Source organism: Pleurodeles waltl, chromosome 6 (assembly GCF_031143425.1).
Source record: "Pleurodeles waltl isolate 20211129_DDA chromosome 6, aPleWal1.hap1.20221129, whole genome shotgun sequence".
In the NCBI taxonomy this organism is placed as follows: domain Eukaryota; kingdom Metazoa; phylum Chordata; class Amphibia; order Caudata; family Salamandridae; genus Pleurodeles; species Pleurodeles waltl.
This window is the reverse complement of record NC_090445.1, coordinates 1,263,520,866-1,263,542,003: the sequence shown is the minus strand read 5'-3', so window position 1 is coordinate 1,263,542,003 and position 21,138 is coordinate 1,263,520,866. Positions and strand designations below refer to the sequence as shown.

At 44.6% G+C, this 21,138-nt stretch overlaps 1 long non-coding RNA gene across 2 annotated transcripts in view; it reads left to right on the top strand.

Moving 5' to 3' along the window:
• The window catches only part of LOC138302122 (uncharacterized), a 314,660-nt gene that overhangs the window by 251,153 nt on the left and 42,369 nt on the right, over positions 1-21,138 (top strand). For both annotated transcript variants that reach the window (XR_011205288.1, XR_011205289.1), the window contains exon 3: positions 8,385-8,452. This is a non-coding gene — a long non-coding RNA (uncharacterized lncRNA). The remainder of the gene's footprint in view (positions 1-8,384; positions 8,453-21,138) is intronic.

The following is a 21,138-nucleotide window of genomic DNA, read 5'->3' as shown; positions in this document are numbered from 1 at the left end:
CTTCGGCAGATGAGAAGACCGGAAATTCCACACCAAAGACTATTAAGGAGCAGGTGTGTTCCAAAGCCTCAGAATCAGCCAAGGTGGCATCCCGTGCAGGGCCTGTGAACGAGTTAATATCAACTTCCTCCAGGAAGGGTTTTTCGTAATCAGCCTCACGAAGCAAACGCAGCCGCTGCGCGCATGTCTGGGAATGAGCCCTCATTGGGAACATCAACAGATCAGCATCAACCACTGGGGGCGTTGCTGTGAGAGACAGACGACTAGTGCATGTTCAAACAAGCACCAACGGCACCGAAACACGGGCTGCACACAATCCAAAACCGGTCTGAATGACAAAGACCAGTCACACTCCAAATGTCCCAGGAGTGTTGCTCCGAAGTGCTGCATCATGCGTTCACGACACAGCTGCGCTGATGGGAGCGCCTACATTCGTTCTTGTTGCGGCAGGACAGCCATTGCGGAAAAACAACAGCAGCCGGCTAATAAAGCCAAAGTGATCGGAAATCCCCCAAAAATGCTTCCGAAAATTGAATGAATAGCCAAAGATATCAAACCGAATATGGAAGAGAAGGTGTGAACAAAACCACCACCAACGGCTTTGAAAAAATGTGCTAATCCAGCTGTACTGGACGCATTAAATATACGTCCAACGAGTTCACCAAAGTGGCTCGGAAAGTTGGTATTTAACAGGGACTGTATTTCTGCTGATGACCTTGCCACCTGAAGTGCGTAGGTCTCGTGCGCAGATGTAAGGGCCACATGCTTTTGAAACAATAAAGCCCTAGGTCTACTTAACTTGTCAAAATTCACATTGGAAGTAGCAATGTGAGGCCAGATGTCTGCTACCTCCCTTAAGTTAGTGGGGAGAAACAACACATTCCCGCAGCAAGTAACAACCTTGGTGACCGAAACAACAACGTAAACTATTCCGGCCGCATGCCACAACAGTCTTCACTATTGAGGAGGACGTAGCTGCCGTTTGAAAGCACCTGGAATGTGCGTTTAATCAAGGGGACTAGAACTCCCTTCAGATAGCAAGCCAGGTTCGCAACTGAGGCATTACACGCCCCATGCAAGGACAGCTGATTACAAATCATCGAATGGCTAACTGAAGTCTCGCATTCACTACCACTAAGAAAAACTTCTCTCAAGCCATTGATACACCTCATGTATATAACTATCTCCCAGCTTTTCATATCTGCCTACCGGAACATGTTTTAAACAAGGAGTGAATTGTGGTGTAGAAATAGGCAGATTAATAACCCCAGGTATCAACCACTCAACTGACGGAATCTCGGCCACGGTAAAAGGCAATTTTTCCAATTTTTCAATGTTAAGCATAACATAATTCGCCTCCTTCTTAGCCATCAGTTGTTGTTGTCGCGTCAAATTAAAGGAAAAAAATATCTCCCTGGCCCTGATGTGCTGCCACAGAACGCGACCCGCCTTCAGTGTCTGAAGTGTCCAACCCAACTGCATAATGGACCTTGTTTGACTTTGTCCATGATATAAAGAAGACATATCAGATCGTATAATGTCAATGGCAGAAGAAACAATGTTGTTGATGGTATATATTCGGTCGGACAGAGTGTGAATTCCATTATCCACGACAGCTAATGCCTTTTTCAAATTTTCCTGATCTATCTCCCTTAACCGGGCCGCAGCCTCTTGTTGGGAAAGTTTCCATATTTCATTGTACACTTCATACAAGAAACGCTTCCTACGTGGTGTCTTCGGGGCTGACAAAAAATCTTGCAAGTCAGTGTCATAAGACAGGAGAGTGAGATGTGTCTTTACTGCATCTAGCGAGGAGTATTTTAACCATTGTTGACACAATTTTCCCACACTATATGTAGTAATATGTAGTAATAATTTCAGCATGTTCAGGTGATATATAGCGAGGGTCTGCCCGACTCGTCCTGAAACTCTCCGAGGAGTAGACAAAACGTTGATGACACCCATTGGTGTCTACAGGCCACAATAACCACCCGCCCGGACGTGCAAATGAAGTGTTAAATGTACCATTCTGGACCCAGTCTGTAAGTTCACTAAAAGTGGCATTGATATATGCCAATCCTTCATTTTTGTAGGGACAGGTATACTAGGCATATTCAATTCTCTGATCGTTGCTAAGCCCAAACAGCTAGTCTGTTGTACTGTTTCATTTAAAAAAATCATCTGGACGGGAATGAGACATGCTCTAAACAATGCTTCTCTACCCAGTGTCTGCCAATGGTTTGTTCCCCAAACACTTTTCAAATCAACATTATTTGACCAATATTCGTAACCTTCAATCGATAGTCGGGAAACAAAAGAATCTGAATATATGAATTTCGTATTAGTCAACAACAATTGCTTATCTTTAGACGGAGTTAACTTAAAATAATATGACTTAGCATTCATTTGATGATGCCCAGAAAAATACACGAATTTGTCAGAATATGTTTTAGAACTTCCCTTTGGGGGAGTCGGGCAATGCTCCCATTGCGTATAATCAAATATAGTTTTTGGACTACGTGCTATAAGTGGTGCCCATAATAATTATAACAAAACATTTCACCATAATTCTCTTTAAACTGGTAAACATCTTCAGTCTCATAGACAGTATAGTATTGTAAGTCAGTCATCATGGAATCAACAGCCTTCACATCCCAATCATCAGATACAATGCCTGGTATTACGATATCATTCATAGATAATTTTAGAACATATGGTATTTGAATTATCTCAGTGGGACCGTATATATCAAACATTACTTTATCCCACACAATCCCACCTGGAATTGGTACTGCAGAAATGTTCACAGAGGACAAGTCTCTTCGAACCTTATGTGATGAAAAATGTGGCTTCAACACCTCCTCCACCCGTTCAACCGCAGATCTCTCAGGAAGAAAATGACCATGTATCAACAGAAAAAAGGTAACGACAAACCCTATCCAGAGAAAAAATGCTATCATAGTCAATAAGAGCCACAGATAGTTCCAAGGAAAAACAAAATACGTATCTTTAAGCCAATAAATCAGCTTACGTGGACCTGGGTCAGGTGTTGAAGAGGCAAATGAGTCCGATAGACCATCGTTGTTGTTGGCAAAGTACCCAGAGGCAGTTCTTGTAAAAGGTGCTGCTGTATTCAACGGAGGAGTTGGTGTTTCTCGCAGTGGTACACTATAGATCACACCACCCGCAACATCAGCCGTCATAGTGACTCGATCAAATGTTTCCAAATTATTTGTCGTCAGAGGAACTATCGCAAGATCATCTTCCACCCTCCCCAAGCTTGGGGAGGCAACAGTGTTTTATGGTGTTGCCCTTTGGATCTCTGAACCCATTCAATCGCCAGTAATGTAGGTATTCATTAAAAGACTGGCCACAATAATATGAATCACAAACAATCATTGTAAACTGTGTCGGATCCGTATGTTCTAGTGCCATCAACAGAGCTTTTAGCTCAGCCAATTGTGCCGTACAGTCCCCTAATGTTTGTGTATAAGTATGTTGGGGGCAGAATTTCTCCCCCTCCATATGGCCGCTCACTACTGCACATGCAGCTGAATATTGATGTTTTGTCCCCACCGCCGGTTGCGCAGAGCCATCGGTGCACATGACTACTTGATAATGATCAATAGGCAAGGTGTCAGCGGGAACTGGATATTCAATTTCATATTGCAAAAATTCCTGAGTCTGTAACTTAGGGTAAAAAATCAGTGGCTGTTAAAGACGTAGCCCATTGTATCCATCGCGGGTGCAATGCTTTCGCATTAGGAACACTCGCTTTTGTAACAGCCTCTAGGGCCGGAATAGGGGAAACGACTATAATGCATTTACCCTGGGCAAGAGGTTGTTCTTTAATAACAGCCATCTGTACAGCAGTGAGAATTTTCTCCGTTGGTGCGAATCGTTGTTCAGCAGCCGAATACAAGTGAGACTTGTATCCAATCGGGACTGTCTCACCTTCATTAAAGGTGACATACGTAAGCCCAATGGTCCCAGCTATTACCCTGATGACCAAGTGTGTCTTATTGTCCCGTGTATGTAAATGTTTGCAGCTAGGAGATCTGTTTGCAACTCCCGAAGAGTATGTGTATGCTCAATCGTCCGGATTTTGCTTGAAAAATCAGGACGTATTAATTCGTATAATGGTTTTATGCGTGTAGCATAATCAGGAATGTATGTTCTGCCGAAATTAAGAAAGCCCAAAAATGATTGTAATTTCTTAATCATATTAGGTGGTTGCAAATGTGCACATTTTTCAAAAAATTGTGGCGCTAGGCTCTTACCTTCATTTGACAGCTCATATCCCAGGAATATGACACTGAGGAAGGCAATTTTTGATTTTTTAAAGTTAAATTTGTAGCCAATTTTGGCAAACCCAACAACAATGCGGGCTACCCGTCTTAAATGTTGTAGTAACTCGTCATCCGTGAGATTTATATCATCCACATATGACAATGCTTCAGGGTCCAACCCGTGTAAAATTTCAGTCACACGAGCCACAAACAGTCCCGGACTAATCTTATACCCCTGAGGCAAATGACAGAATTTTTACTGGGAGCCTAACGCACTAAAGCTTGTAAGATCCCTGCTTTCGGGTGCTATATTCTGGCAGAAGAAACCATTCGAGATGTCTAAAGTTGTTTTGTACTTTTTTCACACAATGTTGTTCATTAGTGCAGCGCTATGTGAATTTTGTATAGGGTATGTACGTGTGTGTCCGTTCAAGTGTCTGTAGTCTAAGACTATTCTATATGAATGGTCCAGTTTAGCTACAGGGAATAAGGGATTATTCATCGGCGAGTCACAGGGTTCAATTACTCCCTGGTATTCTAATTGCGTAAGTATTTCTCTCACCGGTGCCCTTGCTTCATGTTTTATTGGATATTGCGGCTGTGGCTGAGGTTCACCTTTAATCGGAATTACATGATATGGAGAATCCCTATCCCACCCTACGTGAGTTCTATATAAGGCAGGGGCTTGTGCCAAGGTCCATTTTATGCTATAGGATTCTGCGAGTTCTCCTGGACCAAGCGGTGAGAATGAAGGTTTAATAACCTCCTCCCCAACTGGGCAGGTGTGAAAAAAGTCAGGCGGCCAATCCTATTCAGCTAGCAAAATGTCATATATCTTGACTACACGATCCCAAAAGATTGCGTTTATAGTGCGTTCAATGTCTCCTTCCAATTGTAAAGTCACTGTATATACTCTATCGGGTTCAGAGACACGCATATCTGCTGTTTCAACCTGTATAAAGTCATCAGTTGCTTTCACCTCCAGATGCTCTAGAAGATTCCAGCAAACTATTGTGACCTCTGCTGCGCTGTCTAACAGTGCTAGTGCCCACGTCTTGTTCTTCAAGAGAACTCTCTTCCTGTGTGGCATGTCTAACTGAGACTGCCGCCATCTTGTGGCATTTCAAAGGCGGTTTTGGGGACACCTTGTCATGCAGCCTGTAATGTGAAAGTAAGTAGAAATACCTCACAGAGGAGGCTGGAAGAGAATGAGGTGTTTTAAAAATGAAAGGCATTTACAATGGAGCGAAGGAGTTGTTTGAAAAGAAGGATACATTTCAGTGGATATTTTTAATATCAAGCTACTTAAAAATAGGTTGTGATTATTAAGAGTAAGTAAGCACTTCTGTGATTGGATGTGGTTAAAATAACGTGATGTCATTGACCATTGGATACTGTTACCTTTAGAAAGAGTCAACCACAACTTCTGCATTTCAGTTGCATAGAAATGTTCAGTTCGTAAGACATACGCTACACTTTTGACCTTGTGGTTCTAGTGAGTTGCTGTAGAAACCTTGCCAAAGAAGTGTTGGAGGAAGGATATTAAGGAGACAGTAAATTATTTAACTGACATTGGAGGTCTTTAGTGTTTTTATGCAACAGTGATGAAGTGGTTCCCTATTGAGGAGTTCTTAATGAAATGTAATATGGTTGGAAAGTATTAAAAAAAAGTAAGGTAGGTTTGTTTTTAGATCCCTGCAAATATTTGCTAATTTGTTGCAAAGTTACATGGGGGCCACTCTGAAGGTCACAACGAATTCGAGTATAATCACAAGCTCATCGTAGAAGTGAAGAAAGGGTTAAGGAGCACTGGCCATTGAAAACAGAAGTAATAAAAGATAAAAATGGAAGGCATGTTTTGTTTTGCTGTCTTTAGTAATATCAGAGAAAGTTGAAAAGGTTGCCATTAATGGTTGCTTTTTATGAGAGTGGTGTGAAATTCTTATGCTGAGTTTCAACATTTTCTGGGGTATTTGTAACTATCTAATAACAGCTGAAAAACAAAGAATTTGACCTACAAACTCAATTTACAGGTATTTAAATGAGAGTAAATTATAATGTACTATATACACTTTAGTCATGGAATAGTTATGGTATATGGCAGGTTCGAATGCACTAAGATAGTAGGACATGCCTATTTAAGTTATAGTAAGTTACATGTGTAGTTTGATACTCCTATCTATAGTTAAATATACGTTGTTTCATCTGTGCTACAAGTTACTAACTGATACACTCATTCACATAAGTAGACAACTAGTGAGACAACCTTGTCTCCCAACGTGAGATGTAGTGCTTTAAACATGGGTTGGGCCTACTATTGCTGAATCTGAGTATGTTTTGTTAAAGATCAGCACGAGTTGACACTAGAACAATTGCTTGACAACTCTTAAACTGAGCATTTAGTACAAGAAAGTCAACCCTCACCTGGTCTGTAGGTAGCAGATGGAACATGGTGGTATGTGAACAAAAGGTCAGACATGTGCCTGACACTTTCACTGACTTTGATGTGCACTGGCAGACCCCTATGTCCACTTAAATATGCAGTGTCCCACTCATACTCCAACTAACATACCTACTTATAAAATGATAGAAGAACTCAGACATGCACTCAGACACTGAAGGAGAATGTAATATTTCCTAGCTGTCGTAATGAAAGGTTTCAATTCTATTAAGGACACAGAGGCAAGGATCAGTCTGATTTTGCTCCACTTTATTACTGCCAGCAGCCAATCAAAGAGTCATTTCAAGAACAAGTAAACAAGCAAAAAAAACGTATTTCCTATAAAGCACAGGGAACACGACTACAACATAATGTTCAATTAGGTGCTAGCCTCGCCCTTCAAAACCCCTTCTCCCTTTTTCTTCCTGCGAACACAGCTGCAGCCATTGCCCTCACTCTTGTTTGGTGGAATCCGCTCCTGAGTTGGAAGCACAATAACAGTGTAAAGCACCATTTCCCTAAACAGGGCCATGTTGACAAGATAAGAAACAACTCAGCCATTAAACCACACTGGAACAAATTGGAGTCAAACAAATACTGATGCCAGCATAGTTAGCATAGTTATGCAGCAAGACATCAATATTTACAGATAACCTGAGGAATTCCATAAAATATCTTGATACCAAACCGCTATGATGTGGGCAAAAAGTTACCTCATAAAGGGTGGGCTAATCCTCACCTCCGTGTCTTTAATAGAAATGAAACGTTTCGTTACAATGGCTATAAAATTTTACATTCTATGTCAGGTCCAGAGGCGAGGATTAGGCTGATTTAAAGCTTCTCCACCACTAGAGTTGCCAATTGTCGGACTGTTTTGAAGTAAAAACCCCTAAAAGTAGAATCAGAGGAAAAGCCTGCTCTTTTAAGAATATCTTCAAGACTGGCTTCTAGTGAGTAAGCTTTTGAAGTCATTTGCCCTCTCACAGAATGAACACCAAAGGAGGAGGTATCAATGCCGACCCCCTGCATGGCCCATTTGACCCACCTGGCTATAGTAGAAATGACACCCCTCAATGGGGCTTGGTAAGAGTGCTGCCGATTTGTCGCTCCCCATGATGGCATATATCCTCTGTCATAGATTTTTAAGCCTTTACTGTTCTGACTATGCACAGTTTAGGAACTTTTGGAAATATAGGGTAGAAAACCATCCTGAGATTTTGTTCTCCTCGAAATGTTAAACGTCACTCCATCCAGAGTGAATACTCTACCTGTTACATCCAGAGCACAGATATCTGACACCCAACGGCAAGATACCAAACAGTAAGGTTGTTTATTTCGCCGATAATTGTTTCAGAGATAGGGTGGCCATGATTTAAAAAGGCGCAATACCTTATTGATGTTCCAAAGAGTAGAATATCTGGGTTCAGGGGGAAGAAACCATCTAACGCACCTCAAGAGCTTACATACAAGGGGGATGTGACAGGCTGAACGGTATAAACCAGAGGGAGATTGAATTATAGTGTAAATAAGGGTTTATTTATTTTTAACTTCTTTCTTTGTCCAGGTGTTTTTCTTAAATAAAGTTCAGTTTGTTATGGCGTAATCTGGTCACTCGCTTTTCTTTAATTCTGTTGCTCTTCTTCCTCTTTTCCTAGGTCATGGTTTTCCGGGGACTTGGAGTGACTCCAGGGAGGTACCGGCAAGAAAACAGAAGAACGCCATGGTAAGTATAAAGGTGTTTCTGGGGTTTTCTCTTTTAAATAGGAAATAGGGAGTGAGTAAGTAGGGAGAGAGGAAAACGTGCAGTCACCCGTGTATAGTTTCCTAAACACCACTTCTGTGCTTCAGGTAAGTAACTCACGGTGCCCCAAATAGGTTAGGATAGTCAGTCTCTCTTCTCCTGTAAGAGACTGTGACCGTTCCCTACCCCCCCTTCCCCTCTCACCCCTCCCCAGTTCCCTTCCCCAGTGAGGGTTTTGTATTTCCTCCCCTTGTCCCTAGGAGGGACCATACCTTTGTGAGCCACGACCCTCCAGGGTCGTGGCTGGGCTCTTGGGTCCTTCTCTCCGGTATTCCTTTGCTGGTGGCCTAGTTCTTCCCCTCTGCGCGGCCCTTTGTTCCAGTTTCCGTTGCCTCCTGCTGTCCTGGGGTGTCTCCGTCTGCTATCCTCCTTCCGCCGTCCACACACACTTCCAAGACGCGGTCGGCGTCTTTATTACGTCCTGCGGCGCCAACCAGTTCGAGCGTTTCACTGTTTCCAGGGAAACGGGGCCGTGACGGGTTGAGCGTTCCCATGGAGACATGGGGACGCGGAAATGACGTTTCGGGAGAACCCGACACAGAAACTCCTCCCGCTGTCGGTGCCGTGATCGGGGTTGCCCGATCACATACCCCATCCCAAGAACGGTCCTGCTCGAGGACCGGAGTAGGGCAAGGATACCTGGACAAGTAATCCGCAGGACCCTGTTGTGTTCCAGGGACATGACAGACCTGGAAGGAAAAAGGCTGAAGTTCAAGAAACCAGCGTAAAATCCTAGAGTTTGAATCCTTATGTGAGGCAAGCCAGGTAAGAGGAGCATGATCAGTATACAGTAGAAAAGGTCTACCCAGGAGATAATATTGCAAGGTCTCTACTGCCCATTTAATGGCCAAACACTCTTTCTCAATGGTGGGGTAATGACATTCCCGGGGAAGCAGTTTCCGGCTGATAAATACAATCGGGTGATCTCTACCATCCGAGTCCGGTTGTGCCAGCACGGCCCCAAGACCCACATTAGAAGCATCTGTGTACAAATGAAAAGGTTTAGAAAAATCAGGACATTGCAAAACAGGTTCCGAGGTAAGAGAAGATTTTAACCGGTCAAAACTAGCCCTTTGACTGTCAGAGAGAGGAACCAACTTGTTGGGGTGCTTTTTGGATAACAGATCAGTAAGGGGGCCGCAACAGTGGAATATCCCGGTATAAATCTACGGTAGTACCCCACTAGCCCCAAAAAAGATCGCAAGTCTCTTTTCGTTTTTGGGATTGGTGCGTTTTGAATTGCTTCAATCTTAGTCATTTGGGGTTTTAATGTACCATTACCTATCTTATAGCCGAGATATGATATGTCAGTCTTCCCTAATATGCACTTTTTAGGATTAGCCGTCAACCCTGCTTCTGTGAGAGTGGTCAAAATTTGGTGGAGATGTTGAAGATGGTCTAGCCAAGTATTACTAAAGATGACGACATCGTCAAGATAGGCAGCAGAGAATGAATGGAAGGGTTTTAATAATCTATCCATCAACCTCTGAAAGGTTGCCGGGGCTCCGTGGAGACCAAAAGGTAGCACTGTGAATTGATACAGACCGGACTGAGTAGAGAAGGCTGTTTTCTCTTTATCTTCAGGGAAAAGGGGTATCTGCCAGTACCCTTTAGTGAGGTCCAAGGTAGACATATATTTAGCTGTTCCTAGTTTTTCTAGAACATCATCCACCCGGGGAATAGGATAAGAGTCAAATCTAGAGATTGCATTGAGTTGGCGAAAGTCAATACAAAAGCGAACCGTTCCGTCAGGTTTTGGGACCAGAACTACAGGAGAGCACCAGCGACTGACAGAGGGCTCAATTACTCCTAAGTGTATCATCTTTTCTATTTCGTCTTCTATGATGTGTTTCCTAGCCTCGGGAATACGATAAGGCCGTAGTCGAATAGTCTGTCCTGGTGGTGTTATTATTCTATGATAGATCAGGGACGTTCTGCCAGGTATGTCTGAAAAAACCCCTGGGTATTGGGTTAACAGAGCGTATAACTGACCCTTCTCTGACTCGGTTAGGGAAGTGTCGACATAGGGTATATTTGCCTTTTGTTGATCTCCAGAGGGAAACAGCTCTATCGCTACTTCCTTCATGGGAGATACAAGACAAGCCACTGCTATTCTCTCGCTAACCTCCTCCTCTGCTTCCCACCTCTTGAGGAGATTCACATGATAAATTTGTTTTTTTTGGGGGTTGACACTTAATTCTATGAGATAGGTGACAGGGGAGATTGCTCTAACAACCCTATATGGCCCCTGCCATCTGGCTAACAAATTTTGATCAGATGTGGGTCGCATAATCAGTACTTGGTCATTAGGAAGAAATGTACGCAGTTTACTTCCCTTATCATAATATTGTTTTTGAGTTTCTTGGGCCTTTTCCAGATGTTGTCGTACATTTTCCCATAAGTCTTGTAAATGTGATTTAAGCTTCTGGACGTATTCTAACAATGGTCGGCCTTCCTCTTCCTCTTCTTCCTCCCATGCTTCGACGGCCATATCTAAAAGGGAACGGGGTTGTCTCCCAAATACCAGTTCGAACGGGCTATGACCTGTTGAGGACTGCTCGTGTGTTCGAATGGCATAGAGAACTAAGGGCAATTTCTGGTTCCAGTCCCTCCCTGTGTCGTCGACTAATTTCTTTAAGAGTGTTTTAATAGTCCGGTTGTATCGTTCAACGAGGCCATCTGTCTGTGGATGATAAACTGAAGTTTTAATTTGGGTAATGCCCAGTACTTTGCATATTTGCTTCATGAGGTTGGACATGAAGGGCGTACCCTGGTCAGTAAGAATCTCTTGGGGAAACCCTGTTCTAGTGAATACCGTTATCATTGCCTGTGCTACTGTTTTAGTCGTCATGCTGGCAAGAGGAATGGCTTCTGGGTATCTGGTTGCATAGTCTACTATAACTAGTATATAAGTGTGTCCCTTAGTTGAGGGAAGTAAGGGTCCAATTAGATCCATTCCCACCCTACTAAACGGGATATCAATGATAGGAAGAGGTAGGAGGGGTGCTTTCCGGGGCCTGCCAGGTTCGGTGAGTTGACATCTAGGGCATTGGGAGTAATATTTCCTAATGTGGGCAAAAACCACTGGCCAGTAAAACCTTCGGAGGAGATATTCGTCAGTTTTGTCCCTGCTGAAATGGCCCCCTCCCGGTTGATTGTGGGCTAGGAGGAGTACTTGGGCTCTATATGTCTCTGGGACTACTAATTGGTATTTGTGTTCCCCTGCCCTGGTAGTGGTCACCCTATACAGAAGGTTTCGTCGTACTAAAAAATAGGGACCCACCTCTTCATTTTCTTCAGTTTTAGCTGTTCTCCAAGCATGAGTGAGGGTAGGGTCCTCCCTCCGATGATGGCGGAAACTGGTGGGTGCTCTATAATTCTCTGCTATCACTCCTATGGATTGACTTGGCTCTTCTACCTCTCAAAACTGTGCCTTGTTTTCTCTTTTTTCCCTACGGGAAAGTTTTCTACGATATGGGGGACACTCAATTTCACTATAAGAAAAAGGAGCCTCGGTCCACCATTCAACGCTCTCCTTCTGTGCTTGGGTACCATTTAAGAGTTGCTGGAAGTGCACGTAGTCTGTGCCAACAATACATTCTTCAATGAGTTGATCCATAACTCCCATGGGAAGGAAGTCTCTATACTTTCCCCACTCTAACTCTACTGTGGTAAGGGGGTATTGCGCCTTGTCACCATGGATACAGCAAATAGTAACTCTTTGGCTGGTGCTTTCATCCACTGGGTCTATTAGATCTTGTCGGATGACCGATTGACTACATCCAGAGTCTATGAGGGCAGAGAGGAGGTGACCATTGATTCTTATAGTCTGTTCAAATTTGGTGTCCCCTTTTCCTGTACATAGGACCCGGCATCGTGTTACCCCTATCTCCATAGGTTCCACCCCCTCTCCTTTCCTGGGACACATGCGAGCTATATGTCCCAATTCTCCACAGTTGAAACATTGGGGTCCTGGTATTGGATGACCCTCCCCTGGCTTACGTGGAAATGGGTCTTCTACTGGATATCTCTGTGTGGGCCTTACTGAAGGGGTAATGGATTTGGAATTGGGCCGTGGTGCTATTGATCTCACATCCGTGGATCTGTGGTATGCACAGGCCAAGTCTATAGCCATGTCTGTATCCACATTAGGATGCTGTCTTATCCAATTTTTTGTACCGGTTGGTAAGGAGTCCAAGTATTGTTCGAGGATGATTGTCTTGATAACATCCTCTCGGTTAGTTCCTATGGGTCCCAACCATTTGAGCGCCAAATCCTTAACCCTAAAGTAGAAGGTTCGGGGGTCCTCATTCTGTCCCCACTTGACTTTGCGAAACTTTACTCTATAGTACTCGGTATCGTGACCTACACGTTCCAAAATGCTCTTTTTTATGTCTTTATAGGACGTAGTACCGTCTGGATTGGCTGCCTGATAAGCTGCCTGTATAAGACCGGTGAGTAAAGGAGCAATGTATTGTCCCCATCTTTCTTCGGGCCACTGAGCTGAAGAAGCGACCCGCTCAAAGTTAGTAAAGAATGAATCCGGATCTTCCCCTTCCTGATATCGTTGTAAAACCGAACTGGGGACATTCGGGTGAACTTTACTAGCAGCTATTGTCTCAGTTAACTTTTTCATTGCTGTCTCATGGACCAGCTGATTGTTCGCCAATATGGTGGCTTGACTCTTTAGAGCGGACTGTAATGCTTCCCTATCTTCTTTGGCCTCGCGCTGGTGAGCTTCCCAGACCAGCTGTAAATGGCGTTGGCCCTCCGCCAGTTGTTTGATCATGTCCTCTAGGCTAGGTTGTTCACTCATGGTTTATACCGTTCTTCAGCCGTATGTGTTTAAAATCCCACTTCTGACACCACTGTGACAGGCTGAACGGTATAAACCAGACAGAGATTGAATTATAGTGTAAATAAGGGTTTATTTATTTTTAACTTCCTTCTTTGTCCAGGTGTTTTTCTTAAATAAAGTTCAGTTTGTTATGGCGTAATCTGGTCACTCGCTTTTCTTTAATTCTGTTGCTCTTCTTCCTCTTTTCCTAGGTCATGGTTTTCCGGGGACTTGGAGTGGCTCCAGGGAGGTACCGGCAAGAAAACAGAAGAACGCCACAGTAAGTATAAAGGTGTTTCTGGGGTTTTCTCTTTTAAATAGGAAATAGGGAGTGAGTAAGTAGGGAGAGAGGAAAACGTGCAGTCACCCGTGTATAGTTTCCTAAACACCACTTCTGTGCTTCAGGTAAGTAACTCACGGTGCCCCAAATAGGTTAGGATAGACAGTCTCTCTTCTCCTGTAAGAGACTGTGACCGTTCCCTACCCCCCCTTCCCCTCTCACCCCTCCCCAGTTCCCTTCCCCAGTGAGGGTTTTGTATTTCCTCCCCTTGTCCCTAGGAGGGACCATACCTTTGTGAGCCACGACCCTCCAGGGTCGTGGCTGGGCTCTTGGGTCCTTCTCTCCGGTATTCCTTCGCTGGTGGCCTCGTTCTTCCCCTCTGCGCTGCCCTTTGTTCCGGTTTCCGTTGCCTCCTGCTGTCCTGGGGTGTCTCCGTCTGCTATCCTCCTTCCGCCGTCCACACACACTTCCAAGACGCGGTCGGCGTCTTTATTACGTCCTGCGGCGCCAACCAGTTCGAGCGTTTCCCTGTTTCCAGGGAAACGGGGCCGTGACGGGTTGAGCGTTCCCATGGAGACATGGGGACGCGTGAATGACATGTCGGGAGAACCCGACACAGAAACTCCTCCCGCTGTCGGTGCCGTGATCGGGGTTGCCCGATCACAGGGGTGCTCCCCTACAAGGTACCTGTCAATTGGGGCACGAACCAATGGAGTGGGTGATCTGACCTTGTCAATGGAACTGTATGCCAAGTCTTCCGAGGTCAAGGAAGCCAGAAAGTTCAGGACATGGACAATGTCTGCTGCCACAGGATCAATTTGCCCTGGATGAAACCAACCATTGAGACCAGGATAAACAATATCTTCTGCTGGTACTGTCCTCCTAGGATTTTGCAAGCAGTGATGCTGCTTCTCATGAAACATCCAAGACCTTCCAATATTCTTGGTAATCCTCCAGGCCATTGGATTGAGACAAATTTGTAGGAACAGATGATGCTGGTTACCCTAGGGATCCCTGAGGAGATCAGGAAATAGGAGTAGGTGAGTTGGGAAATCCTAAGAAAGTTCCATCATAACTGGAAACCAGATTTGAGATCTCCTAATCAGGGTGATCACCACCAGGTCCACCATTCGTCTCCAAAGTAGGGTGGACATTCTCATGATCATGGCAAATGGGGGAAATGCATACCCCTTCTCTGTGCTCTAGTTCTGGAAAGAGGCATCTGTTGCCACTGCATTGGCATGCAGTCTCCAGCTGCAATACTTGTCCAGCTTTTGGTCCAAGCGCGGGGGCAAACAGATTCATTTTGAAAGGACCCCACATGGAGTGAATCTCCTGAAACACCCGAGGATGTAACTGCCAGAGGCTGACATCCTGAAAATGGAGTGAGTGCTGATCCACCATCTGGTTGGCAATCCCCATGGGATGCTCCGCTGTGGCTGTGGCGGGGATCTGATGGTCCAGGCTATAGGACCAGAAATCCAGGGCGAGGTTGGAAAGAGGTTTGGACTTCGTCCCCCCAAGGTTATTTTTGTCACTATCTGCCATTACATTGCCCATCTTGAGAAGAACACAGCACTGGGCTCTGTCCCTGTTCCTGCATTTCACAGTGATGGACCCTGCCATCAACTCCAAGCAGTCTATGTGGATAGATAGCTATGTGGAAGACCATTTTTCTCCTGTGGAGAATGCCCCACAATGGTTTCCCTAGCCTGAGCCATTGGCATCAAACTCTATAACCAGATCTGTTTGAGATCCAAAGATAGCCTACCTGTTCCAGGCTTCCATATGGGTAATCTATCAATGGAGCTCTTTCTTGGCCTTTCTGAGGAGGAGTCGACTGGAAGTAAGTGAGTCCCCGATGAAGGTGGGAAATTTTGAGGCGTTGTAAGGTTCCATAATGCAAAGGACTCAAGAAGATAACCTGAATGGAAGGCGACCGGAGACCTACAGTGCAAGCTATCTGTTGCACATAGGTAGAGGATTTGGCTAGAGTTCTCTAGAGTTTGTGCTTGATTGTGAATACTATTCACAATAGAAGGCTCAGGGTAGTTTTGACATAATCACCATAAACCCTAGGAACTGAATGAACTGGACCGAAAGGAGAGAGGATTTTTCCCCGTTGACTACAAAACCTAGTGATTCCGGGAGATTGATTGTCTCTTGAAGGTGAGTCGACAGACATTTTAATGTGTGTGAGACCACCTAGTCCGTAAAGGGAACTCTCTTGAAGGTACAGCCACTCTTCACACCCATACCTTGCTTGGAGAATATGCGCCCAATTAGCGCCTTCTGAACAGGGCCAAAAAGTCCAGTTCTCTCAATCAGCACCCCACACCTCTTATGTGTTTACAATTTCTAGTTCAGACGGGAATCTGTGTAGGGTTGAGTCACTCCTGATACTCTCTACTTGTGTTTCAATAGATGTTGCACAAAGTACCTGGTTTGCATCAAAAATAAAGCTGCACGGGTGTATCGGAAAAGCCAGCGATGTGTTCATTCCTCACTCGCGAGTGAGGCCGTGCACTGTTTCTTCTCAGGTCGGGTAAGTGATGTGCTGTTTTCCTCTCCCGCAAGAGAGAGATGCGTCGATTTCCAGACGGGCACCTAGGATCCGGTCAGGTTCAGGTCGATTTTGATGGCCAGTGATGTTGCGTGTGAACTCCAGCCGCACAAGGACGAGAATCCATGCAGCATGGGTTCTGCATCGAATTCAGCAGCCACAATCGGGGGTTGCATTGTTTCTCCAGCTGCAATGCAGGTGATGGGTCAATTTTAGCCGTGATGCAGGTGGCGCATCAGTTTTACAGTCGCGTTGCAGGTGGTGCATTGAAATTTTCCCTGCATGGCTCCTGTGTGTGGATTTCTACCTTGGTTCCACCAGATTTACCTTTCAAGGGCCCAAGGACTGTATAAGGCACCACCTGGCAGGGTAGGAGTCTCAGCAGAGAGTCCAGGTGCTGTCAGAGGAATTTGGTGATGGCCCTGCGACTTCAAACAGGAGGCAAGCTCAGTCCAAGTCCTTGGAAACGCTGTCACTGTCTAGTGGGGATTCACAAACAGCCCAACTGTCAGTCTGACCCAGACAGGGAATGCACAAGCAGGCAGAGTCGCAGAATGGTTTAAGCAAGAAAAAGCCCACTTTTTAGAAGTAGGAGATTCAAACTGACAATCTGAAAACCAGCTCTACCAAAATACATATTTTTTAAATTGTGAGTTCAGAGACTTCAAACTCCACATCTCTATCTGTTCCCAAAGAGAAAATGTGCTTTAAAGATAGTTAAAGGCAGCCCCCATGTTAGTCTATGAGAGAGATAGGCCTTGCATCAGTGAAAACCAAATTTGACAGTATTTCACTGTTCGGACATGTAAAACACATCAGTACATGTCCCACCTTTAACATACACTGCATCCTGCCAAGGGGGCTACCTAGGGCCTACTTTAGGGGTGCCTCCATTGTACAAAAAGAGAATGTTTGGGCCTGGCAAGTGGGCACACTTGCCAGTACGAATTGGCAGTTTAAACCTGCACACACAGACACTGCAGTGGTAGCTCTGAGCCATGTCTACAGGGCTACGCATGTGGGTGGCACAATCAGTGCTGCAGGCCAAATAGCTGCATTTGATTTACAGGCCCTGGGGACCTCTAGTGCACTTTACTAGGGACTTACTAGTAAATCAAATATGCCTATTACGGAAAAGCCAATTACACATGCATTTTACACAAGGAGCACTTGCACTTTAGCACTGGTCAGCAGTAGTAAAGTGCCCAGAGTACCAAAACCAGCAAAAACAAAGTCCAGCACACAGTCACAAAAGAGGAAGCAGAGGCAATAAAGATAGAGGAGACTATGCCAAGAATACCAGGTCTCACAGGATGATAGACTGAAAGGGAGTGAGGTGAATTTGAAGGTCTGGAAGGCCACTGAAATTGGAGAAAGCGTTTGTGAGGCAGGAAATTAGGGATCGTAAGATAGGCACCTTTAAATCGAGGCACACCATCCACTAGTTGGCCTGCAGCAAGTCCCTGGGAAGTTGGATTCCTTCCATCTTGAAGTGGTGAATCACAAGCCACTCATTGAAGACTTTCCGATTTATGACAGGAAGTTGACCCAGTCACGCTTCTGCACTAAGAATAGCTTGCTGAGAAACCTGTGGGGATGCAAATACATTGGGACGATCACCAGCTTGTTCAACAGTTCTGTGATTTCTGCATACACTAAGGCTCTTTACGACTGAGAAAAACTATGGGCCTTAACCTGTGTTGCTGGAGGGGAGCACCATACAATTCTATCTATAAGCCCTTTACTGCCCTTAGTAACCAAGCATCCAATGTAAGTACCTCCCAACTGTGTTAGAATTGCACCACTCTGCCACCAAGATGAATTCCAGAAGGATACTGGACACTCACCTTGTGAGGTGTTGTAGGAGGTGTTGCTCTGAAAATTTCCCCTCGAACCTCGCTGACAGGAGTGGCTTCTGGTTGGGTAGAAGTTAGAGAATCAGGAAGAATCCTCCCACTGGCCCCTGCAACTGCTGGTTCCTCTTTTGGAGGGCTTTTGAAGGACCCGGCTGGTGAAGTGTAACTTTCCATGACCGGCTGCCGCAAATACATACGTGGTGAAAATACTCTTGATAGAGGTGTGGGCCTTGTCAAATGAGTTGAATGTATTAATAAATTTCCCCAGCTCACACATGAATGGATCACCAAAAAGACCACCCTGTGCTACCTGACCTGCCTTAGATGTTGCTACTTCCCCTAACTTAGAGTCCATTTTGATAAGTAGAGATCTGGGTCTTTCAGTAGAAATGGCGCAGTTTGCATTCCCTAAAAATGTAATGGCTCTTTGTGACCAGCCTGTTAAGATCTCAGGGGAAATCAAGGGATCGGAGACCTCAGCATCCTCAGCCATGCCCAGGATCTTAGATAGGGGCCGGCAATATTTAGCTGTTTGTCCTCGCTTGAACTCCAGGATCGGTCTATCCCCTTCCTAGGTTCCCTTACATATTTTGCCAAAAAGATGGCAATTCTAATGTCAAGGCTACTTTTGATTCCAGAGTATGGTGAGGATGTCCCTTTCCTTCTAGTGGTTTCCTCAAGTGGTTCACCACATAAGAATCCACCTTTGGCGAAGGGGACCATTCCGTGGAATGCCGGTGCAATAGGTCATCTGGGTCCAGCATATCTGCCTCTGGGGCCTGTAGCTGCTCAGGGTTGGGGTCCTGTACCAATGTGAGGGGCTAGCTTGAGGGGCACCAGGAACTGGATTCTTGCTCACCCTCACCACCAGAGGCAGCCAGGGAGTCTTTGCCATCTAATGTGTCGAGTGAGGGGGAAGAAATAGATGGGTCCCTTAATGTGCTGGTAAGAGGGGACCCCAGGAGCGGGAATTAGAGGCCATAGAGGCCTTTTTTAAAGCTGGCAAAGGTGTCCAAATCGACCCCAGAGCACTCAGTGCATTTGCACTTAGTCAGGTAGTGCGTCAGGCTGCCCTGGAGATAGAAGAGTCAAAGGCCCGGAAGATTATTCCCCTAAGGTGGGGGATTGTGGGCACTGAGATGCCAGTTGAAGCTATTTCCTCTCCAATGGCACTATCACCTCTGACACTCCCTTCCAGATGGATGTATCCATAACATGGCACAAATTGCCATCAATTTGGAGGTAAGTAATTCCTCCTCTAACTACTCTGCTGGTTCTTCCTCAAAATAGGCCTCGGAGTCTTGCATCCTATTATGAGAGGCTGGAATAAGCCTGTTTGTCAGAGGGCAGTAGAATGCTGGGGTTATCACAGAAAACTAGCGGAATGCACTATTAGTGAGCAGATAGAAGCCTTAATAGGCCATTGGTACACCAACCCCTGTGAAAGTGAATGTGGTAAATAGAACACAATTCCTCCTGAGTTGTGTCCCCTGAAACTCAGACCCAGAAATTCCTACCCAGAAACTCCAGGCAGGGGGCTCCAAAAGTAATGACAGCCGCAGCTAACAATAAACGCACCCAGAGCCTGGGTGAAATTTACATTAAAGGTGGCTGCGAGGAGCGGTAAATGTTCCCGTTGCCATGCTGAAAGGCAAATGGGTTATGGCACAATATAAACAGCGCGTACAACAATGTGAAATCACAGCAATCCTACAATTGCACCACAAATTGAGAGAGATAATGTGACACTTATCTGATGGCTGCAGGAGCACCAAAGAAAGAGGGAGGAGGAGTGTCAAGAGGGGGCTTTGAAGGATGGCACTAGCACCTCACTGGACATTGTGTTGTAGTTGTGTTCTCTGCGCTTTATGAGAAATTACATTTTTTGCTTGTTTACTCATTCTTGAAATGACTCTTTGAATGGCTGCTAAAAGTAATAAAGTGGAGAAAATCAGCCTAACCCTCACCTTTGGTCCTGACATAGAATCTTATACATTCATGCATACATTGAAAAAACAGCTAGGCATATTGCAGTATCAGAAGCAGTTGCTAACTGATGCAGTCACTCAGATATGTAGTGAAGTAGTCGAACACCTAGTCTCCAATCCAGAGAAGTAGAGCTTTAAATTAAACATGACTTGGGCCTACTACTGCTGACCCATGAGTGTGTTCTAATTTATGTCAGAGAAGTAGTGCTTTAAACATTGGTCAAGCCTACTACTGCTGAGCCTGAGTGTGTAATTTTAAACAACAGCTCAACTTGGTAGCAGAAAACCTGTTTGAAGGTGTTAATCGGACCTCTTACTGTAGAAATGTCACTCCTCACTTAGGCTGTAGGAATGCCATGGACCACGGGCCTATGTGATTAAAAGGTGACACATGTCCTTGAGACTTTCTCTGACCTAGAGTTGCACTGCCAGACCCCTTTGCCCAGTTACATATGCATAGTCTCACTCATATTGCAACTCACATACCTACTTAAAAGACGCTGAAGGAGCCACTCAAACATTCAAGCAAGCATGCATCACTTATTTAAGGAGCTGGTGACACCTAGTCTCTCATCTAAGGAAAGTAATCCAGTGCGAGTAGCTATAATATATCAATACAAACAATTTATGTAGCAGTTAAATACTTAAAATATGTAACTAAATAGTATGTAATGAAAAACTATATGTACTTTTTGTTCTTTTCTTTTCAATCATCAACTTCAACTTAAGTACACACAGCTACAATGCCAACAAAAAGTGTTAAAAGAGAAAAGCAGAAGCCAGGATACTATCTCATCACAACTAACAAAGAAAAGGTTAAAAATGCAGAAAATATGTTGGAAGAGCTGCTTGTAAAACAAAACAAAGACAATTATTTAAAAAGTATGTTGAAAACTGCAAAGTGAGTAAAATCAAGCAAATAAAAAGAAAATGTTCAAACACGCTAAGGAAGCAGGAAAAGTTAATGCCATAACAAACAAAAACATCACACTATGAAGGACAGAGTAATCTTCTAAGAACTATGAAGAAGTATAAAAGGAGAAGAGAAACAGTGAGCCAAATGGAACATATTCTCAAGAGGAAG